Source organism: Phacochoerus africanus, chromosome X (assembly GCF_016906955.1).
Source record: "Phacochoerus africanus isolate WHEZ1 chromosome X, ROS_Pafr_v1, whole genome shotgun sequence".
Classification (NCBI taxonomy): Eukaryota; Metazoa; Chordata; class Mammalia; order Artiodactyla; family Suidae; genus Phacochoerus; species Phacochoerus africanus.
Window position 1 is genome coordinate 41,338,092 of NC_062560.1, and position 25,090 is coordinate 41,363,181.

Here is a 25,090-nt window from a genome sequence, read left to right on the forward strand (position 1 = left end):
CGGGAACTCCAAGGTTAACTGTTACAACCAACTTTTGGAAGCTGATGTAAAGTTTCAAAACCAAGGACATAATATTCAACCCACTTAACTGTCCTAATTCCCTACATGATCCATCACTGAAGAATGAAATGACTCCATTCATTCATTTAATTATTAATATAGTCAAAAATACTTGCTGAATGCCTTCTACATTCTCACCACCATGAATTTAACTTTTAAAAAAGTTTTAGGAGTTCCCGTCATGGCTCAGTGATTAACGAATCTGACTAGGAACTATAAGGTTGCGGGTTCAATCCCTGGCCTTGCTCAGTGGGTTAAGGATCCGGCCTTGCCGTGAGCTGTGGTGTAGGTCGAAGACGCGGCTCAGATCTGGCGTTGCTGTGGCTGTGGTGTAGGCTGGCAGCTGTAGCTCTGATTGGATCCCTAGCCTGGGAACCTCTATATGCCTCGGTAGTGGCCCTAGAAAAGGCAAAAAGACAAAAAAAATAAAAACATCTCATCTTTTAAAAATAATAGTTCTGGGGCTTTTATATCCCACTAGTGTGAAAAAAAAGATTCCTATAAAAATAGTTAATACTGAAAAAATAGCTAATATTCATACAGCCCTCCGTATACAGGAGATGCTGTACTAAGCGTTTCGATGAATTCCATGAATTCTCACAGCAATCCAATATAAAAAAAAGGGACTATTGATATTTCATTTTATGGCTGAGGAAACTGAAGCACAGAGAGGTGTCCCAGGTCATCTAACCAGCCAGCAGTAAAGCCGGACAGTTTCACTCCAGCGTAACCACTACAAGTACTGCTTTCTATGGAGCCCCATCCTTTTCATGGATCGCATGGCTCCATTTGGCTTCAGGGAGACATTACATTTCGAAAGGCATTTTTTGGATCAAAAGCATTTTTCCCCCTTTTCGGCCGCCCCCCGCAGCACATGGAAGTTCCCGGGCCAGGGATCGAATCCAAGATGCATCTGAAACCTACACTAGATCCCAGGCCAGGGGCCCAGGGATCGAACCCGCAATGCCACAGAGACAAGCTGTATCATTAACTCACTGCACCACAGCGGGAACTCTTGAATCAACGTATTTTTAAGACACACTTGTATTGTGTGGTTGGATAAGAATCTGCAGAAAATAAGATGTAAGCCCACCGTGAACATGCTAATGAAAAGCTGAGGCTATGCTGTGACCTCGATGGGCCATCCTGAAAAAAGACACCCATTAGAGGCTGATGTGACGACATTTCATTATTTGAGTTCATCCATCTTCCGATCCCTGCCCTGGGGGGCAAGGCCGGGACTTCCAGTTGGTGGTGGGGTGATGGTCCCAAAGTCCACAGCCCCCCAGGCAGTGTGCACAAGCGTTGCACAACCCTAATTTAGAAATACAGGCCTTGGATTTTTAACTCCAGTTCCCTAATTTTACCTCCCTAAGGAAACAACAGCAAAAAAAGAAAACCTTTCTATTTAGAGTCAAACTTGCGGACAATTTCAGGCCATTTCTCTTATCAAGCATCACTTGAACAAAGGACCTGTGAAATAACATGCAGCCATAGTAACAGCTGTTATCAGGGAATTCAGATAGACTTGCTGAGCATGTTGAGGCTTAAACAAAAGGGCTCAGCACGAAACACAACATCACTCAGAGACACTAGCATTTTATATTCCACAAAAGATATACTGGGAAAATGCAGTTACCCAATAGCATCTGATGCTGAACAGAAACATTTACTACAATAAGCCAGGGTCTTATCAAACCACTGAAGAGAGTCCTCTACGCTCATGTGCCTTAAAAAGGCATAAACAGAAATTACAAAAGTATCTTTAAATTATTATTATTATTATTATTTTTGGGGCTGCACCCACGGCACATGGAGGTTCCCAGGCTAGGGGTCAAATCAGAGCTGTAGCTGCCAGCCTACACCACAGCCAGGGCAACACAGGATCCGAGCAGCATCAGTGACCTACACCACAGCTCACAGCAATGCCCGATCCTTAACCCACTGAGCGAGGCCAGGGATCAAACCTGCATCCTCATGGATACTAGTCAAATTCACTTCCCCTGAGCCACGATGGAAACTTCCCCAAAGTATCTTTAAATAGCGTAATACCACAACTTGTTTCACCAATGTTCATGGGGTAGGGGTTTGGTATTGAAAATGTCTGCTAGACATCAGCTGACAAATTTTTTTTTTTTTCTTTTTATGGCCACACCTGCAGCATATGGAAGTTCCCAGGCTAGGGGTCAAATGTGAGCTGCAGCTGCCGGCCTACACCACAGCCACAGCAACGCCGGGATCCCAGCTGTGTCTGCGACCTACATCACAGCTCACAGCAACGCCAGATCCTTAACCCACTGAGCAGAGCCAGGGATTGAACCTGCAACCTCATGGATACTAGTTGGGTTCATTACCACTAAGCCACAGTGGGAACTCCCTCAATCGACAAAAACTGATTTGAAAAATAATTGACCCAAATATCCATGGCAGAAGGAAGTCTCCTGCAGCTTAGGAAGAGGGAACTATAGGGTACCAAAGAAACTGACAGGTTGGAGTCTGGTCCGGAGGTGATAAAGATTGTGAAGATGCAGCTCTCAACGGATTCTTCACTGATGACTGGCAAAAGGACCAACGGTTTGATTAATCCAAGAATAAGCAAACCACTAAGTATACAGAGCCAACCCCATTTGCAACAGGGATGTTTCCCAAGAGTTTGTGTTTACGTCAAGTCGTTTGGAACTTTTAACACATTTTTGCCAGAGAACAAAAATCTGAGAGATGGTGCATTCCCTGGGAAGAACGGACATTTTAATTAAAAAAAAATTTTTTTGTCCCTTTTTTTTTCGGAGGGCCACACCCGTGGCATATGGAAGTTCCCAGGCTAGGCATCAAATCAGAACTGTAGCTGCTGGCCTACACCACAGCCACAGCCACGCTAGATCCGAGCTGCATCTGCAACCTACACCACAGCTCATGGCAATGCTGGATCCTTAACTCTTTGAGGGATCGAACCTGTGTCCTCATGGATCCTAATCAGATTTGTTTTCACTGAGCCACAATGGGAACTCCAAGAAGACTGGAAATTTTAAAATGCAATACTCTTGTCAAAAAAAAAAAAAATCATACAGAAGCAGAATTATATTTGCCCTGAAAATGCTTGACAACATAACTGGCGCTGTTGAAATGCTTAGGCAATCATTTCCTGACACAATGCAGTAACAGTTGAAAAAAAAAAAAGAAAATATCCACAATGATACCGGCCATCATCATAAAGCACTGAGCTCTGCTTTGCTCTGTGTGAAGAAGTGGTGTTGCACACACAAAGCTCATCTGATTTGCCCCACAGTGCGCAATGGTATTATCCTCATTTTAAAGGGACAGAGGGAAAAAAAAAAAGGAGGCTTAGAGACATTCCCTGACTTGCCACAGATTATTCAGTTAGTGAATGGTATGGTCAGAGTTGAGCCCCAAACCTGAACTATTAGCCACCGCCCTTGGACCACAAAGGAAAAATTTAAAAATGCAGTACACTGATAGATGCAAAGTTTCTTAAAACATTCTGCTCTCCATCTAAATAGAAGAATCTTAAAATATCAGTTTCTCTCTTAAACAGATATTTAATTTTTGCAACCAATTTAGAAGAAAGCATACAATCACTTTGTACTTATAACAAGCTAATTAAACTTGAGTTTGACACACGGGACCAACACATATTTCACAAATAAATGATCACTTGGCACTTGCAGAAGCAGCCCCTGTGGGTCCCTGACAGGTCCCCAGAAGATCATCTCATGTGTTGCTTCTAAATGGTGCAGGATCCATAGTATTTTGACCCCAGGAGTCTCCCTTGGAGAAATAAGCCTAGCGTGGCACATCCGCCTTAGAGCAGACTCTAGCCTGATGCCATGAAATGATTAAAACACGGCATCTCCCTTCCCAGGTAGTTAGTTCACTTGGAAAACATTTCATCGAAGTGATGATGATCTCAATTATTTGGATATTTCAATTTGGATGAGATATCCAATTTTAAATACCTAGAAATCAGTGGTTTGCAGCATCATTAACATTCCATGCTTGCAGTTCTGTGCCACGGAAAATGGTCTGAGAGTCAGATGCTGTAGGAGGTTGGAAAGCACGCATGCAGGTAGCGAAGGGGCCTCTTCTCAGTGTCTTAGGAACAGTGGAGAGGCTGGAATTTTGAGGGAAGGGAAAAATCGAAATCACCATCTGTCTCCCTCTTTGCTTTGTCAATCTGTCTCATGTACTTTATATTAAAATTTGATATTTAACACAATTTTTTCAGCGTTTTAAAATGCCAAGTTAATTGTTTTGAAAACATTATGAAACAGCAGTACTTCAATACTACATAAGGACTTTTTCTCAAAGTTACTAAAAAAAAAAGTATCATGTTAACCAAAACTGACCAAAAAAAATTCGCTGTCCCTCAAAGCATCTCTAACCTTATAACCCTGGTAAACCATATACACATTCCCCCAGGAAGGATAAAAGCCAAAAATATAAAAATAGCCCTCAGAGTTTCCTCGTGGCACAGTGGGTTAAGGATCTAATATTGTCTCTGTAGTGGCTCAGGTCACTGCTGAGGCTCAGGTCGCTGCTGAGGCACAGGTTCAACCCCTGGCCCAGGAACTTCTATATGCCGTGGTGAGGCCAAAAAGAAAAAAAGAAAAAAGAAAAAAGAAAAAAGGGAAATAGCCCTCATCACCTCCGTTACTTTATAGTTTTATGAGAAAATTCTAAAAACCACTAAGTGACCTTCTGATCAAAGAACTGGAATTCTTTGATGTCTCTAAAGAGAGTGACTTTTAGTTATTTCGCACACGCCTACACACACACACACACACACACACACACACACACACATAAGGGGTCTGGGCTAAGAAGAAAAATCTCACCAAGGTGAGATTAAATTCATTAAAGGAAAGCAGCATTTTTAGTTATTATTATTACTATTCAAAAGCAGCATTTGTAGGTCGAATTTGGATGTTGATTGTTGAACGCTTCAGTGCAGAGGGGCAGGAAAGATGTTATTAAAAACAGTTAACATTTTGAGCACTGACTCTGCCAGCTTCTATTCTATTCTTTACATGTAAGAATGTATTTATCCACCCAAAAACTCTGTGAAGTGGGCAGATGTAGAAAGTGAAGCACAGAGACGCCAAGCAATGTCCCCAAGGTCACACAGCTAGCAAATGGCAGAGCCAGTGTTCAAATGCAGGCGATCTGACCCCAGATGACAAACCCGGCCAGCAGCCTTCCTCATACCAAACGGTGAAGCACTGAAAGCATCACGAACCACATACAAACATCAGGGCCACTGCTAGCACGGTCCATGCCTTTAGAAGGCTAGAAGGCGGCGCACACTAGCAGAAGCTGACTCGACACTATAAATCAACTGTACCCTAGTAAAAAATAAATTTTATTTTAAAAAGGCATCTTCTTTCAGGTGAATGCAGCTCACATGGCTGCTTGGCTGGCAAAGTGTGCCCTGAATTGCAATTCCTCTTTCACTGCATCTGCCTGAACAGCGGATGCCGTGGCCTTGACACTCTGAAAACTTATTTCCTGGACGATAAGAATTTAATTATCCCTTCTTTGTGTCCTCCATATGCTAGTGCGCGGCTGGCACTTACATGTTTGTTGAATGGATTCATTTAATACCTTTCAACAAAGATGACATTTAATTACTTAGTCCAGAAATAAATGAGTGGCTGCAATGGGGTCTACTATAAACATATTTAATGACGGTATAAGAAACTAAAATATTTACACTCGCCGAAACCAATTTCTCCTGGCCACACTGGCAATGGTAAAGGATTTCTTTGACTTTTTCAGAGAAAAGGAAATGGGAAGAAAGCTGGCCAACCAACAGTAATCACTACCTTCTATCTGGGCAGCACTGGAGTTTCCAATATTCACACACATTTACTCTTTAACGACAAGCCTCTGAGGCTCGCATTGTTATTTTGATTTTCCAGATCCAAGGGCTTGCTCAGTGTCATACAACTATGGATGGCAGAGTCCTAAAATCCAGATCTAGGCGTTGCCACTGTGGCGCCACAGGATCGGTGGCATCTCTGCAGCACCAGGACGCAGGTTCCAGCCCCTGCCCAGCACAGTGGGTTAAAGGATCGGGCAGCATTGCCACACCTGCGGCATAGGTCACAGCTGCAGCTCGAATCTGATCCCTGGCCTGGGAATTCCGTATGCCGTGGGGTGGCCAGAAAAGAAAAAAAAAAAATCCAGCTCTATTTTGTGTCCTATGTGTGTTTCATCAGACACATCACTTTCTATAATATACAAAGGCCAAGGCCTTTTTAAAAAAAAAAAAACAAAAAAACAAAATGCAAAGCATGATGAGTTTTCAAATTAGACTATTTCTTTATTTGCTTTCTTGGAAGGAAGAGACTGATAAAAAACCACCTACAGTCTGTCAATGCCCCAGACCCTGGGACCGCATCCTTTACAGGAAGATCCGCAGGCATCTGGAGCATGGCACTGCCCTCCACGAGAGCGCCACTGAACTACTCATTAGGAGATGCTTTGGCCAAACAGTTCCTCCTCCTTAAGTCCAGACTGACCCCTCTTTCCAATGAACACACCCATCCCAACTTTTGAAAAAACTGAAACACCACATGATATAAACCAAACATACCAAATGTTTACCATCATTTTGATCATCGAGGAGCAAAGTCTAGGATTACGCTTCATTCACATCTTGCCCCCAAATATGAAAAAGAGAGACTTCAGGCTTTCCTGGGAGCCCTTTGCTCTGTTTTTCTCTTAGACGGTCAGAACACACAACACAAAAACAAACGGCAACAGCTTCTAAAATAAAGGAGACCTTTACTGATGCCTCAGGCTGTGGGATGATTTACACTCTTGAAAAGGAGGGGGGAAAAAAAACCCATCAAGCTTTCATGAGTTGCCATAGAAACCCTTCTCCAGATGCGGCTGCTTCTGAGCTACAACAATGAGCTTGCCTTCCAAGCAAGGCCTTTCAGAATATGTCTAAGGCCATAAAAATGGTTTCATCAGGCTTTGTATGTCAATAATTGCATTCTCCTAAAATGTCAGCAGTCATAATGAGTCTTGTTTCACATCCAAGCTCTTGTCTTTCTCTGTTGTGTGAAGGGAGTGGGTGGTCTTTTGTGCATTATAATCGCGGTTGCCAAAATTTGTTTTCACTTTACCTCAACATGGGCTTCCCGGGAAAAAAGGAGGCAGACCCAGAAATTACAGCTTTGTTGTTCTCAAATGTGTGTGTTGCTAATCCTCGTTTTAAAAATTGTGATGTAAAATGAATCTTTTAATTCACCTGCCGCAAATCCTTTTGGAAAGTCAATGGAATATGTATAAATAAATAAATACACTCTTATGAGAATATATATACACATGCATATATACATATATACTTTAAGGGCGCACTTGCAGCCCATGGAAGCTACCAGGCTAGGGGTTGAATCGGAGCCGCCACAGCCATAGCAACGCCAGATCTGAGCTGTGTCTGCGACCCAGACTGCAGGGTGGGGCAACACTGGTTCCTTCATCCACTGAGCGAAGCCAGGGATCAAAGCTGCGTCTTCACAGACACTATGTCGGGTTCTCCACCCACTGAGCCACAATGGGAGCTCCAAGAATACTGTTTTTTTAAGTATCGAAAATAATCATGTGATGCCACCATAGTTTCCCTGACTGTGATTTAAGGGTGAAATCTCTCATGGCCATGCCAGTAGTCCTATGGATGACCAACACAATTTTGAAATTCACAAACACCTTTAAGGTAGAATATAAAATTACAGAAAGGAGTTCCCGTCGTGGCGCAGTGGTTAACGAATCCGACTAGGAACCATGAGGTTGCGGGTTCGGTCCCTGCCCTTGCTCAGTGGGTTAAGGATCTGGCGTTGCCGTGAGCTGGGGTGTAGGTTGCAGACGCGGCTCGGATCCCGCGTTGCTGTGGCTCTGGCGTAGGCCGGTGGCTACAGCTCCGATTCAACCCCTAGCCTGGGAACCTCCATGTGCCGCGGGAGCGGCCCAAGAAATAGCAACAACAACAACAAAAAGACAAAAGACAAAATAAATAAATAAATAAATAAATAAATAAATAAAATTACAGAAATACCATTTGCCTTTTGGCCCACCCACTCCTTGGATCCTAGTCTCTGAAAGATCTGGAAGAGGGTCCGAGGCCTGCTGTGGAACGCTTTGAAGACATGTGCATTTAAACATCCCCTTTCGCCAAAAATGAGGTGATGAATTTGGACCCCTAGAAGAACAGAAATAAATGTGGGCCCTGCCAAGGAAAAGAAATCTGGATGTGAGGCAACAAGTAACTGGAAGAACTGAAGTCACAAAGCTATCATTTGGGAGCCTCGTTTAGAGCCCAGCCCAGGAGCTTTCCTTTGCTCCTGAAATACCCTTGTCAGCCATAGACCAAGACAGTTGGTGGTGTGCAAGGACCAGAGTGAAAGGAAAACACGGCATCATTCAAGGTCAAGGCAGAGCACTGTCATTCTGTAGGAAAGCTCTGTGCTTCCTGGGGCTCATAGGCTGTCTGACCTTGGACATGAGTCCTCACCCTTTGGGGCCTCACTTTTCCCATCTATAAGATGAGGAGATTAAATTAACCCTCTTCCATTCTGTGATTAATCTATATGAGACAGGACAACAATTTTAAATAATCTGAGCTGTCATCACATAGGTGGTGTCTTCAGGACCCCAAAGCAGTGGCCCCAAATCCACCCTGTGGAGCATGAAATTTGAGTGACATCTATAGATCTTAATAGAAGACATGGGATTTTTGTGCTCATGTAGGACAAGGAAATGCGGACGCAGAGAAAGCTGATTAAGGATAGCTGTGCTGGTAGTTCCCGTCGTGGCTCAGTGGAAATGCATCTGAAGAGTATCCATGAGGACTCGGGTTCAATTCCTGGCCTCCCTCAGTGGATTAAGGATCTGGCATTGCCGTGAGCTGTGGTGTAGGTCACAGATGCAGCTCAGATCTGGTGTTTTTGTGGCTGTGGTGTAAGCTAGCAGCTGTAGTTCTGATTCGACCCCTAGCCTGGGAACTTCCATATGCCAAGGGTGCGGCCCTAAAACACAAAAGCAAGAAAAAAAAAGGACAGCTGTGCTAAGAGAATTAGAGACAAAAGGTCCTAATGTCTATGACTTCCCTTGAAATGCATGCCCCCAAATAAGAGGGACTGATAGATAAAGAGAGGGCTGGATACATGGGGTAATATGGAATAAAGCAAATCTAGCAAAAATGTTAGCTGTCGAATCTGGTTGGTAGGTATATGAGTGTTGACTGAATAACTCTTTGAAAATTCTGATAAGAAAATTCTGGGAAAAAAGTTAAATCGGGTGGTCAAAAGGTACAAACCTCCAGTTATAAATAAGTCCTGGGGACGTAATGTACAGCCTGGTGACTACAGTTAATAATTCCGCATTTGGGGAGTTCCCGTCATGGCACAATGGTTAACGAATCTGACCAGGAACCATGAGGTTGCAGGTTCGACCCCTGGCCTTGCTCCATGGGTTAAGGATCCGGCGTTGCTGTGGCTGTGGTGTAGGCCTGCGGCTACAGCTCTGATTAGACCCCTAGCCTGGGAACCTCTATATGCCATGGGAGCGGCCCTAGAAAAGGCAAAAAAAATAAAATAATAATAATAAAAATAATAATAATACTGCATTATATATGTTTTTTTTCTTTTAATTTCATTGAGGCTTGTTTTATGATCAGTCATATGTTTCATGTGCGCTTTTAAACCCATGTACATTGTGAAGTCCCTTGTGGAGTGTTTTATAAGTATGATTTAGATCAAGTTGAAAAAAAATACTGTATTATATGTTGGAAAATTGCTAGGCCTTAAGAGTTCTCATCAAAAGAAAAAAATTTTTATGAGCATGTGTGGTGATGGATGTTAACTAGACATACTGTGGTGATCAGGTCACAGTATACACGAATATTGAATCTTTATGTTGTATACCTGGAACTAATGTTATATGTCAATTATATCTCAATTTTTTAAAAAAATTTGCTACAGAATCAAAATTATGAAGATGATCATTTGGGAATTGAAATAGTTGGATTTACTTAGATTATATATACATTTTACTTGCAAAGTACTCAAGATTTACCCAACTTAAAGATGAATGAAGCACTGTTTAAATATAAATGTTCAAATGTTTGCTGACCTTTTCTGTATTGACAACGGTGGTTGGTAATATGCTACCAAGCTGCTCTAAGATAAAATAAACACACATAAAAAGTTAAACTGGTTTCTATTCAGCTGGACTTTCAGAGCCTTTAATTAATGCATTGTATACCTCCATCAGAAGATATTATTTATACTACTGACATAATGTGTTAGTTTCTATATTGGGGGACAAGGGGATGGAGGTGATTTCCTCAAGGGCAGAAATGTCTCCTTACATATTTTGAGAAACACTCCTTAAAGTAAGCGGTCCATTTGGTCAATGGGGCTACGACTGGAGGTGGACTGATCACTAACCTCCCCCCCCCCACCTCTCAACAAAAAACCCTCGTCTCTTCCCCCCACAAATCAAACATTCTCAACCACACCATTGCCCTTAGGCTCCATTATCAAGGAGTTGATGTTCAAGTCTGACTTGCTTCTAGAAGAGAGCAAAGCCTAACAGGAGGGGCATCATAGGGGTAGGAAGAGGGTGACCATAATGTATTTGGAAAGGGAGCATCCTGGGGAGGCTGAAAGTGTACTTAGTTCAGCCAAGTTAGAGAAAGTGGACAATGGTGAAACGAGAAGGAAAAAGACAGTGTCCTGCCAAGAAAGAAACCAGAAGTTTTCCTTCCTTCTTCCCTTAAGACACATAGTACAGCAGGAAGTCTCACGAGCTACCAGTTTAGAAGCTGATATCTGGGTTTCATCTCATTAATAGGGATGTGGCTTCAGCAGAGGGTACCATTTTCCTGCATCCTCAGTGATAGGTCAGTTCCTTGTATGGCTTCCAAGATGGGAGCTCTTCCTGTTTCAAAGCAGGGCTCTTTGCCAAATCAGTAAGGAAATCCCTAGTTCTCAGATCAAATCCTATCTGTTTTCTCAGGGTTTCTTTCTGACTCATAACGTGGACCCAGTCATTTGCCCAGGAGCTCATGTCTAAAACCTGGAATTCATTCAGGGAGTTGTCCTGCTCCCTTGTCCCATCTCGGCCTTAATGCCCTACAAGAACCAGCATGACTTCAGCCCCGCCACCTTTTACAGCCTTATCCTTCTGCTCCCCACCCTGCACCTTATACCCCATCAATGTCAAATAGGCCTGTGGTTCTTTCAGTATTCACACCATTTAGTGCTTCCAGGCCTTTGTTCTGCTGGGAAGATTTTACTTAATTCCCATCTCATCCCTTCAAATATAGCTCAGGCTCTAAACGATTTGCCCTAATAACCCTCCACCAGGGTGTGTGAGGAGCTCTGAGTCAGGGTTTTCAGAGCAATGAATACCTTACCTCATATTAGACCCCCTCCAATAGGAATGAGGCGACCACGATGGGCCAGAAGAAGGTAGACAGAGGCAGACTTCGCATCTAAATCCACAAGAATATTTTGGGAGCCCTATCATTTTAATCTTCTCACTCAAATTATTTTTGGAAAGAGGCTTTTTCCTGTTATTTCATACCAACAGTTTGGAGATAGGCTGAAAGCTCTCCACCGTCTGGCCAAAACCCAGCTTGTGGTTTGATAAAAGGCTTCCGGAAAGCCAAAACAAGCCAGCAATGTTTGGGAAGACAAGGCCTCAAATTACTTCTATTCTTCATTAGGTTTAATGCTTTTAGGGAAAATTATACTCTCAAAAATAAAAATAAAAAAGGGTAACTCTAGATCTCAGTGAGAGGCCCTGGACTCAGTCGTCAGGTTAGCATCAGAAGAGGATCCACCACACAAAAAATGAACACTAAGGCAAAAATTTACAGAGAAACACGTCTAGGATGGATCAGCAATGAGGTCCTGCTGTACAGAAAAGAGAACTATATCCAGTCCCTTGGGATTAAAGCATGGTGGAAGATAGCATGAGAAAAAGCATGTATATCTATGTACGACTGGGTCACTATGCTGTACAGCAGAAAACTGACACAACAACGGAGTTCCTGTCGTGGCTCAGTGGTTAACAAATCTGACTAGGAACCACGAGGTTGTGGGTTCGACCCCTGGCCTTGCTCAGTGGGTTAAGGATCTGGCGTTGCTGTGAGCTGTGGTGTAGGCTGTAGACGCAGCTCGGATCCCAAGTGGCTGTGGCTGTGGCTGTGGTGTAGGCCGGCAGCTACAGCTCCGAATAGACCCCTAGCCTGGGAACCTCCACATGCCTCAGGAGGCGGCCCTAGAAAAAGGCAAAGAGACAAAAAAAAAAATAAAGAAAGAAAAGAAAGAAATTGACACAACACTATACATCAACTACACTCTAAAATAAGATAAAATAAAATAAAATTTACAGAGAAACAAAACATCTATTGCTGTCTGGGCAAATTATTTCAAGGAGGTCTGTAGGTGGGATCTGGTTTCCCCATTCACTCTAGGACATCTACTCAGTCATCCCAAATCAAAAACTCGGGATCCCAGCCACACCTGCGACCTATACCACAGCTCATGGCAACGCCAGATGCTTAACCCACTGAGTGAGGCCAGGGATCGAACCCACGTCCTCATGGATACCAGTCAGATTCGTTTCCACTGCACCACGACAGGAACTCCTTAAACTACCTTCTTTTTAACCTATAAGAGTACACATGGATGTGTTAGATCACAGATTGGATGAATGCCCACCGACCATAGCGGACAAGTGGTTAAAGTTATGCTTTCTCTGCTGATAACATTTTCATCACAGATGTGGAGACATCTAAGCAATGTCTTGTGTGTGTGTTTTCATTTTTTTTTATTAAGGTATAGTTGACTTAGAATGTTGTGTCAATCGGCTGTACAGCATGGTGACCCAGTCATATGATATGCATACATTCTTTTCCTCATATCATCTTCCATCCTGTTCTATCCCAAGAGATCGGATATAGTTCCCTGTGCTGTACCGCAGGACTTCATTGCTTTAAGCAATATCTTTGCATTAATGATCCTCAGAAAGAACCTTTTCCTACTTCTTTTCTAAAATTAAGACCACCGTATTTGACTGATACCTTCCTGCAGTTACATAAATAACATTTTTGAATGTTAGTGTGTAATTGCCCACTGTCCAAAATGGCTGTTTCATACCCTTGCTTCTTAAACTTCCTGCCCCCCAGCCCTCTTTATCTGATGACTCTGCTTCATTTTTTTATTGAGAAAATGAAGGAACTCGCTCATCTTTCCATAATACATCCAGCTATGTCCCTTTGCCTGCGCCTGTATGTTCTGCTTTACCGCCTATGACTTTAATGAAGTGGCTTCTTTAAGGAAGCCAACCCTCCTCGTTCTCTTTGGATCCTGTCCACCGCCCCACCTTCCAGGGCTTTGATCCTTTAATCCCATTCTTTCTCTCCTGCAGCATCAATTTCTCCCTCTCTCCTGGATCACCGTCATCAGCTCACAAACCTGCAGTGTTATCTCCCATCTTCAAAAGACTTAACTGTGGCTCAGTATCTCCTTTCAGCCACAACTCCTTCCTTCTGCGTCTCTATTTTTTTTTTTTTTTATGGCTGCCCATGACACAACTTTGATGTGTTCGTGAAACAGAAAGAAAATCAATACGGCTGGAGTGGGATGACGTGGATAGTAAGGCAAGATATGTAGGCAAGAGTGAGTTCATATGGGGCCCTGGAAGTTAAGTAATGAGGTAGCAGCTCCTCTTTGCAGGTAAGTCATGGGAAGATTTGAAACAGGGTACTGTTGTGAATTTGATTTTGCTTTAAAAGATATTCTTTCCTGTGCATATTGAAAACTCAGAGAAGCAAGAATGGAAGCAGCCGCAAGACAACTGCAAGAGCCCAAAGGAGATCTTAGGTAGTAGCAGTATCAGTGCTAAGAAATGGCTGTAGTCAGGCAGAGGTGACTTACTGATGCATTGATTAGAGGCTGGAGTGGCCAGAGGAAAGAAGAATCAAGGACAATTCCTGGTCACTAAAGGCTGTTAAATGCATTTTTGCAGCCGTGGGTGTAAGCGTTGACATCGGTGTTTTCTGCTCCATGTGCTCCTTTGTCCGGAGGAATTGGTCAAAGACGGCAGGACCCCTAGGTCTGGGTTATACCTCCTTTCAACAAGAGGCAACTGGCCTCTCCCTTTAGAGGTGGCTTCACCTTTTGACTTGGAATGCAGATGGATAGGACAATTGGGGCTATGCCCAACGCTTGGGAGTCCAGAGAGTTTGTTTAAGGTACTTACACACACACACACACACACACACACACACGTGCATGCACAGTTTCAGCTAGAGCATAATATTAAAAGCATGTTGAATGTATAAGGAATTTCTACAAGTAGCTAGTGCAACACAGACCAGGTACCTTTCTCTTCCACAGTCTATCAGTGTGGGTTTAGGATTTAAATGCCCCAGAGGAGTGAAGAACTAAGAAACCTTTAAAATACCTCTTAAAAATAGCAGATGCTCAAGTAACCTTTGCTTCGGCTGAGGAAATAGTTTTCTGATCAATGCCCAGATTGTGGGTTTTTTTTTTTTTTTTTGGCCACACCCACAGCATTTGGAAGTTCTCTGGGTCAGGGTCTGAATCTGAACTGCAGCTGCGACCTATACCACAGCTGTGGCAACACCAGGTCCTTAACCCACTGTACCATAGTAGGAACTCCCAGATTGTGTTATTGACGAAACTCTATAGACTTTAGATGTGAGGCAGACAGGTTGTGGAGCTGACATTGTACTGTTCATCTCTGGGGACCTGTTTGAATCCTTGTCCAAGTGGAACATTCCATTTCTATACTGGTACTTTTCCCCTTGCAAGTTTTTTGTATTAAGTTTGTAATTAATCAGATATTTGGAACCGAAAATTTGAGGTTGGTATTTTTAAGGGCACTTGTGATCAAATGGTCACATTGAAATTAAAATAAGTTTTGTGAGGCGTTTTCTGGTGGTTCAGCAGGTTGAGGATCTGGCATTGTCACTGCTGTGGCTTGGGCCGCTGTTGTGGTGCCAACAGAAGTTCCCTAGTCTAGGAACTTCTGCAAGCCATGGGCACAGAAAAAAATAAAAAAGTTTTGTGATACATCAGATTCTGAACAGAAATGCATTCCGATAAACCCACCAGAGTAATTTCTTTACAAAATAAGCCCCTCTTCATCCTTTGCAGCTGAACTAATTGACTTGTCTGAGTTGTTTCATGCCAGCAGCAAATATTTATTGAGGATGTCTACATGTCAGATATCCTCTCAGGTCCTGGGGATAGAGCAGGAAACAAAACAAATAAGATCCCTGCCCTCACAGAGCTTGTCATCTAGTGAAGAAGGTCACATGATAAATAACCAGTAAATCAACCAAATGAATACCTGCCTACAGAGATTCCTTTCATCAATAACACAATCTGGGAGTTCCTACTATGGTACAGTGGGTTAAGGACCTGGTGTTGCCACAGCTGTGGTATAGGTCGCAGCTGCAGTTCAGATTCAGACCCTGACCCAGAGAACTTCCAAATGCTGTGGGTGTGGCCAAAAAAAAAAAAACCCCACAATCTGGGCATTGATCAGAAAACTATTTCCTCAGCCGAAGCAAAGGTTACTTGAGCATCTGCTATTTTTAAGAGGTATTTTAAAGGTTTCTTAGTTCTTCACTCCTCCGGGGCATTTAAATCCTAAACCCACACTGATAGACTGTGGAAGAGAAAGGTACCTGGTCTGTGTTGCACTAGCTACTTGTAGAAATTCCTTATACATTCAACGTGCTTTTAATATTATGCTCTAGCTGAAACTGTGCATGCACGTGTGTGTGTGTGTGTGTGTGTGTGTGTGTGTGTGTGTGTAAGTACCTTAAACAAACTCTCTGGACTCCCAAGCGTTGGGCATAGCCCCAATTGTCCTATCCATCTGCATTCCAAGTCAAAAGGTGAAGCCACCTCTAAAGGGAGAGGCCAGTTGCCTCTTGTTGAAAGGAGGTATAACCCAGACCTGGGGGTCCTGCCGTCTTTGACCAATTCCTCCGGACAAAGGAGCACATGGAGCAGAAAACACCGATGTCAACGCTTACACCCACGGCTGCAAAAATGCATTTAACAGCCTTTAGTAACCAAATTCCAAGTCTCAAAAGTCACGCTGTGATTTATGTTCCTGTGCCCCTTCGTCCCTCTGGATTTCTGTTTGATCCAATGAGTCTCTTTCTGGGGTTCCTTTACTCTCTGTAAACATATCTTCATGGGGGTCTCCATGTACATTCTTGGCTCTGTCTTACTATGTCCATCCATATCCCTTAGTGCAATTCCTTCTGTCTCTCATAACTAACCCAACTACAAAGCCAATAGTTATTTATTTACTTTCCTACTTGCTGACTTGGAGTAAAACACAGAGCAATCTGGAGAGACCTCTTAGCATAGGTAAGTCTGAAACCACTATGTTTTCCCTCAGAGTATGTGGAAGCAAGTTGAATCACAATGCAAACTTGGCATAGAAGAGTACCACCAGGAAAACCTGCAAAGGAAGTCTAGGCATTGGATTAAATCATTGTAGTTGCAGTGTCGGGATCATCCTGTGGCTACTGGCCAGACCCCCAGTGTGAAAGCTGCACACTGGAAGTGGCTGAGAGGCTCAGAGAAGGCTACATGCATTAGAAGGGTTCCCAAAGAGCATGTTTTTTCAGGTTGATTTTTTGGGGCCCCACACACCGCATGAAGAAGTTCCCAGGCCAGGGATCCAACCCACGCCGTAGCTGTAACCACAGCCACACCACTGACAACTCCAGCTCCTTAACCCACTGAGCCACCAGGGAACACCTCAAGGAGCCTTGAAACATCTTGGCTAAAATATTTCAGTCTATATACATAAGTTACATGAATATTATATATAAATATTGGTTTAAAATACTTATCAGTCTAGATACATAAGTATACATAAAAACTATATATAAATATTGGTTTATCCAAAAAGAATAGCTCCCACCCCATAGTCTAACCACATGTTAAGAAAAACATGAAATAAAATAGCACTCCCAGGAAATGTAATTGAATAATAGACACAAGAAAAACGTTCGACGTCGCTAGTAATTAAAAATCAAAAACAAGCATTTTCACCTCTCAATGTGAGAAACCGAGAAACACCGTTTTCCCTCTCAATTTGAGAAAGAGTGGGGGAAAAAGGACGATATTAAGTGCTACCAACAATGTGATGAAACAAAGCTGGCTGGAATAATCCTTGGTGAAACATTTGCGAAGAGCAATTTGGCAGTATCTGTCAAAACCTTTAAAGTGTCCATATCTTTAAATGGGAAACTATTACTTTATGATTCTATTCCAAGAAATAATATCAAATGTGGGAAAATATTATTCATAAAGATCTTTAATGCAATGTCATTTAAACAACACAAACATAATATATAATGGCCATAGTAGTTAAGAGAGCTATGGCAAGCTTATTTGATATTAAACTGTGTTCATGGAGTTCCCATCGTGGCTCAGTGGTTAACGAATCTAACTAGGAACCATGAGGTTGCGGGTTCGGTCCCTGCCCTTGCTCAGTGGGTTAAAGATCCAGCGTTGCCGTGAGCTGTGGTGTAGGTCGCAGACGTGGCTCGGATCTGGTGTTGCTGTGGCTGTGGTTTAGGCCGGCAGGTACAGATCCGATTCGACCCCCAGCCTGGGAACCTCCATATGCCGAGGGAGCGGCCCTAGAAATGGCAAAAAGACAAAAAATTAAAAAATAAATAAATAAAAATAAATAAACTGGGTTCAGAAAGACTGTAGTAATGTAGAAAATGCTTATGTTTTAATATAAGGTGAAAAGATATAAAATTGTGTCTGTACTATAACTATAAATATAAATGTGCCCCTGACACACACGAAGAGAAAACAAATAAGTGCATGAAACGAGGCCGAAAGAAAATATACCTAAATGCCAAAAGCCACTGTCTTCAGATAAGACTTAAAAATGAACTTATGAAAATAAGTCATCCAAAATTAGTAAAAAAAAAAAAAGTATTAGTCATGATACCACATGAGTAGTTTCATTTATTGGACTGTTTCCAGGATTCATTATACACGACTGACTTTTTGTTTTAAATTTATACTTTTTAAACACCTAAAATTAAGAACTTAGAGTCACATAACTGCAAAACTTCTCTATAAATCACAGTCTATCTGCCTTTATATTGCCACTAAACCCTCCCTGTTTCAGAAAAAAAAAAATCTCCACAAGTAAATTGATAGAACTGCTTTCCCAAAGGTCAACTGTATATAAAACCTAATAAATATAAGCTCAACGTCTTGATATTTTATGAAATTTACTTCAATTACAACCTAATGATCAGACTGGGGAAAGGAGTGAAGGATGTACATGGTTTTTTTCGAGGCTCAGGAGCTGTTTCCCTTAATTGCTTTTTCTTTGAACACCACCAATACATCTTTATTAGATTACCCTGTAAAGTTTGGAACTTAATAACACTGTTTATATTGTGCCTCCTAAACTGAAGAATACAATGTAATTATCATTCACCCATCAAGGGATTGAATTTGGCACCACGATCTATATTTCAGGCTCATGGGCCAACTAAAATGCTCCAATGTTTATAGGAAAACTATAACTAAGGAAAATACTTTTTATGTGTTAAATATAATACCTAAACATACACATAAATATATTCATGTAAATATACACATTTTAGATATAAGCTTATACTTACACAGATAAGTATTTTCTTTTTTTTTTCTTTTTAGGGCCCCACACATGGCATATGGAGGTTCCCAGGCTAGGGGTCAAATTGGATCTATAGCAGCTGGCCTACACCACTGCCACAGCAACACCAGTTCCGAGCCTCGTCTGGGACCTACACCACAGCTCACGGCAACGCCAGATCATGAACCCACGGAGCAAGGCCAGGGATCGAACCTTCAACCTCATGGTTCCTCATCAGATTCGTTTCTGCTGAGCCACGATGGGAACTCCCGGTAAGTATTTTCTTTGGTCAGGTTTTCATGTGAATGTTGGGGCATTTTGCCCCAAGGATCTCTTCCAGCCCCAACCATCTGGGAAAAGCATATGAGAGAAGCAGGCAGGCCGGCTGGTCAGGACCCTCTACCCACGTGCCTTTATTACAACTAGAGGCCCCCCCATCTCCTTCCAGTCGCCTTGATGAACACAGTCAACTTCTCTTCCCAGAAGGCACCACAAAATACCAACTTCCTAGGTGCATCCACACTATGCGGTATGCAGAAAACCACTTAAGATGACTTTGGGGGGAGTGGAAGGCATCAGTTTGATATGGGATCTCAGCTTCCAGACAAGGGATTGAACCAGGGCTGCAGTCATGATACCATGGAATCCTAACCACTAGACCACCAGGGGACTCCCTGAAGGTGACATTTTAAAGTCTTAGGAAGATCATTCTCAAAAGGTAAAGCGTAGAGTTCTATTGATGCATATGACCTAGCCATTTTACCCCTAGGTATCTACCCAAGAGACTGAAAATATACGTCCCCACAAAAATTGTACATGAATGTTCACAGCAGCACTACCACTATCTACAATAGCTAAAAAGTGGAAACAATCCAAATGTCCATCAACTGATGAAGAGATAAACCGATATGGTGTATCCATACAATGGAACATTATTTAGCCATGAAAAAAGAGTGGAGGACTCATACCTGATACAATGTGGATGAACATGAAAACTGAGTGACTGAGTGAAAGAAGAAAAAAAACACAAAAGGTCATACATGGTACGATTCCATTTCCATGAAATATCCAGAACAAGCAAATATCTAGAGACAGAAAGCAGATGAGTGGTTGCCAGGGGCTGGGGTGAGGTGGGTAGTAGTGGGGTGAGGGTGGTGGGAAAGGAGAATGGCTGCAAATGGGTGCAGGGATTTCTTTGCGGGGGGGGGGGGGGTGGGGGGGAACATTCAACAGGAACTGGGTGGAGTTCCTGCTGTGGCTCAGCGGAAATGAATCTGACTAGCATCCATGAGGATGCAGGTTCGATCCCTGGCCTCACTCAGTGGGTTAGGGATATGGTGTTGCCGTGAGCTGTGGTGTAGGTCGCAGACACGGCTCGGATCTGGCATTGCTGTGGCTGTAGTGTAAGCCGGCAGCTGCAGCTCCGACTGGACCCCTAGCCTGGGAACCTCGGTATGCCCCAGGGCCAGGTGCAGCCCTAAAAAGACAAAAAAATAAAGTTACACTGGGGTCACGATTACACAACCCTGTGAATGTGTTAAAAACCATTAAATTGTACACTTGAGGAGAGTGACTTGTATGGCATGTGAATTAGATATATCAATGAAGCTCTTAGTTAAAAACCTTAAGAAGATGAATTTTTAGAACTCAATAAGGTTTATTATTATTATTACTTTTAAAAGTTATCTTGAGGTGTTTTCTAGTCCTTTCATGGCCACACCTGCAGCATATGGAAGTTCCCAGGCTAGGAGTTGAATCCGAGCTGTAGCTGCCAGCCTACGCCACAGCCACAGCAATGCTGGATCCAAGCCAAGTCTGTGACCTACACCGAAGCTAAAGGCAATGCTGGATCCTAAACCCACTGATCGAGGCCAGGGATCGAACCTGCATCCTCATGGAGACTATGTCAGGTTCTTAAACCCGTTGAGCCACAATGGGAATTCCAATTTTGAGGTTTTGATGAAAGTTGATGTAGCAGGCGTTATCCATGCTCCACCCACATTGCCTCCTCATTCGCTTTTTTTTTTTTTTTTGTCTTTTTAGGGCCGCACCCTTGGCATATGGAGGTTCCCAGGCTAGGAGTCGAATCGGAGCTGTAGCTGCCAGCCTACACCACAGCCACAGCAACGCGGGATCCCAGCCGCCTCTGGGACCTACACCACAGCTCATGGCAACGCCAGATCCCCAACCTGCTGAGCAAGGCCAGGGATAGAACCCATGTCCTCATGGATCCTAGTCGGGCTCATTAACCAATGTGCCATGACGGGAACTCTATCCTCATTCACATCTACTTGAGCCCTTGACTGACTCTGCCCGAGGGCTTGTTTCTGGCTGCAGGTGCCACCAAAGCCCATCAAGTACCCCAGCTGCCTCGCAAGGCAGGGGGGATGACTGAGGAGCATCCCACACTGTCTCCCCCGGGGTGCCCGGTGGGATTGAGGTCCCATCACCCAGCGTGGCAACAGGCTGGAAAAGGCCCCCTTTCTTGACTCCCAGACCTCCTCTAGGCTTCCACACCCCCTGAGGTTTCCAGAATGTTTCCAGAAATGTCAAATCCGTAGAGGCGGGAAGGAGAATGGCGGTTACCAGGGGCTGACGGGAGAGAGGAACAGGGGGTTAGTGTTGAATGGGGACAGACTTTCAGTTTAGGATGATGACGACACTCTGGCAATGGGTGGTGGCACAACAGTGTCGATGTACCTAATGCTACTGAATGGGACACTTAAAATGGTTAAAATGGTGACCTTTACATTAGATATATTTTATCACAGTAATAAAGACAAAAGAATGGACCGGAGAAGGGCTGGACCAAACGTCGGGACATAAATGAGCAGATGCTGAGAACTAGCGGTCTACGAGCAGAACCCCAGGTCAAGAGGGGCGCAGAGACAGTGGGTGGAATGAATAGCTGTATAGCACGGGGACCTCTAGCCAATATTCTGCGATAACCCATATGGGAGGAGAATCTGAAAGAGAATGGCTTTTTTTTTTTTCTTTTCTTTTTTTAGGGCTGCACCTGTAGCCTATGAAAGCTCCCAGGCTAGGGGCTGAATCAGAGCTGTAGCTGCCAGCCTACACCACAGCCACAGCCACGTAGGATCCGAGCCGCGCCTCGAAAGAGAATGATGGATGTGTGTACACGCATAAGTGGATCACTTGGTTGTACAGCAGAAATGATCCCTACGGTGTAAATCAACTATACTTGAATAAAACTTTAAAAAATGAAAAAATAAAGAGTAAAAAACACAGAAAATGAAAAAAAAAAAAAAAGAAAGAAAAGGAGAAAGAAGCTACTATCCCAAAGCAGACCCTGAAACGAGGAGTCAGATGCCACTAGTTTATAGGGGCGATGACCTCCAGAAGCCCTGGTAGGGCTCTGGGGAGGTGCGACAGGAAAGGGTAGGTAGTGAAGGTGCAGGATCCAGCAGGCTGTCACTGTGGGCTACTGAGGACTGATCCCACTCGGGACCTCTGGAAGACTGGGAACACGCCTTGGGATTCCAAATGAGAGCGGATTGATCTTGTCAGTCTTAGGAAGACGGCTGCTCCTGGGGGCATCAACCCCACCCCACTGCTGGCCTGTCCTGAGTGGAAGCCCGTATGGGTTCCAGCGACCAAGGAAAGCTCTCAGGCAAAAACGTGCAACAGCCAGAAGCCACAGGTCCCTGAACGTGGGAATGGTGCCGAGGGGAGATGCTGGCACCCCTCCGACGACTGCTCCCAATGTCAAGGGTCTTGGCTTGAAAATTTGTCTGAAAGTGATTCTGATTCCCCAAACAGGGGACACTGGAGGTAGAGGGGGCACAGGAGACTGAAGGACCAGCTAGAGAAATAGGAAGGAAGCAGGAAACAGTGGGATCGTGGAACTGATAAGAAGTGATGCTTCACAATGCCTGGTTAATACATGGCACTAGAAGCTAAAAAAAATTTTTTTAATTGAAGTATAGTTGATTTACTATGTTGTGTTCATTTTTGCTGTAAAACAAAGTGATTCGGTTATATATATATATATATATATATATATATATACATACATATACATACACTCTTTTTAAAAATATTCCTTTCCATTATTTTTTTTTTCAGGGCTGCACCTGCAGCATATGGAAGTTCCAGGCTAGGGGTCGAATCGGAGCTGTAGCTGCTGGCCTGCACCAGAGCCACAGCAACACAGGATCTGAGCCTTGTCTGTGAGCTATACCACAGCTCAAGGCAACACTGGATCCTTAACCCACCAAGTGGGGCCAGGGATCAAACCTGTGTCCTCACGGATGCTAGCCAGATTCGTTTCTGCTAAGCCACGACAGGAACTCCCTTTTTTTTTTTTTTGGCCACCCCCACGGGATGCAGAAGTCCCCAGGCCAGGGACTGAACCTGCGCCCCAGCAGTGACCCAAGCCACTGCAATGCTGGATCCTTAACTGCTTGGCCACCAGGGAACTCTTCCACTATGGTTTATCATAGGATATTGAATACAGTTCTCTGTACTATGCAGTAGTACCTTGTTCATACCCTCCACGTATAGCTGACATCTGCCAACCCCAACCTCCCACTCCATCCCCCCCAACTCTCTCCCCCTTGGCAACCAGGAATCTGTTCTCCTTGTTTTGTAGATAGGTTCATTTGTGTCAAGCTGAAAAACCTTTTCTCAGTGGGAAATATGGAAAACAGCATAAGTTAAATAACAGTTTATAGGACCCAACCCCCCTCAGGCTGGGCTGTACTACGAGGCTCAGATGCCGAAAATGTAGAAAACAATATGCAACTAGACAAGTAACTGCGTGAGAGAAATAAAAGCTTCCAATGTGTTTCCACACTCCGTATCTCTCTCCGACTTTCCACTTCATGCAAAACTATACAAATCAATGCACTACGCGCACCACCTTACAGGAAGAATGTATTTGCGGAGGAAAAAAAACCGAATACTGCCTTTCTTGTGTATACAGAATTATATGTAACCAAGGTCCTTTAGAAATATCAGGCAGATGTTTTTGTTACTATCTCTTGCACATGCGTTTGGTTTGTTCGTCACACATATAGCTGCAAGGGTTTCAACAGCAAGATTGAATGAGTTCTCACTTTACAAATTACTTGTAATTTGAAAACTGCAGACGTCATTTTTCACTGTCATGGAGGTTTTCATCCATTGTATTTTCAAAAATAGTGCAAAAAAAATGCCAAGAATTTATATATAGAATGCATGCTTTGAAGGCTGCTTTAAATTCTAAATGCTAGTACTTTTTCAGTCCCTATTTTCAGAGAAACAGTATTCAAAGAGCTTACACGTACATATTAACACATTCATCGGAAATTTAAAGTTCACTAATGCTTTGAATTTTAAAAATTGGTTTCCAACGTATTCTCAGGCAATCTTTACATCTACAAACTCCTTCCAAAGGAATTCATCTATGGGAAAGGAAGCCAGATTTAAAAGATTTATCTGTGTACTGAAACATACCTTTAAAAGGACACCGTAGGAGAACAAAAAAGGCACTCTCATTCCCATCGGCTTCTCATAGTATTCTGATCACAAACTAAAACCCAGAAATAAACCAAGCACAAGCTCCAAACGATTTTTCTTTTGCACACACAGGGTTTTTGCCTCTGCTACCTCGCAGCCAGCTCAACCTCTTTGTACTTTTCCCCATTTCTCAGACCGGTCCACTGGAAGCTCCATACTGTGGACTGGCAGGCAGATTGATCTACAGAAAACTCATTTCCCTCTGGACATACGCTTCATGAAATCAGAGAGAAAGGAACAAGGAGACAAAAGCAGATTGCAGGCAGCGTATTTTGGATGTTCTGCCTTTATCAATGAGGGCGAACTGTGTGATTTCTGTTTAGATTGTGACCGTTCCTGCATGCAACCCAATTTCTGATGACAGAAAAGGCATTTATGATGTCCTCCTTACCCACTCCTAAGGCTAGATATGTCACGCCATCTATGAGTAAGCCTTTTAAAAAGCTAGCAGAGGACTTGAACTCCAATAAAATAACTCTTAAAAAAAGAAATTAAAAATGATAAATAAGGAGAAAAAGAGGAAAAAGGACACAGGTCAGGTGTGGAATATAATTTTCCCACATTCTGATGTGAAACACAGTCAACAGAAGGAATGAAATTGATGGGATTAATACTGGATTTGGAAAAATGTAATTGTAATGTATACATGTAAGGATAACCTGACCCCCTTGCTGTACAGTGGGAAAATAAAAAAATTAAAAAAAAAAAACAAAAAACGGAGGCAACCGAGTACTAGGGTCTGAAAGTGACTTGATAAATCTGATGGGTA

The 25,090-nt window shown here is 43.1% G+C and overlaps 1 protein-coding gene across 3 annotated transcripts in view; it reads right to left on the minus strand.

The window, feature by feature from the left end:
• Positions 1 to 25,090, minus strand: part of MAOB (monoamine oxidase B) — a 112,280-nt gene that overhangs the window by 70,372 nt on the left and 16,818 nt on the right. The window contains exon 1 of one of the 3 annotated variants that reach the window (XM_047765021.1): positions 4,035 to 4,057. The exons of the other annotated variants lie outside the window; for them this stretch is intronic. The gene's annotated coding sequence lies outside the window, so the exon portion shown is untranslated. Of the gene's footprint in view, positions 1 to 4,034; positions 4,058 to 25,090 lie in introns of those variants that run through there. 3 annotated transcript variants of the gene reach the window in all.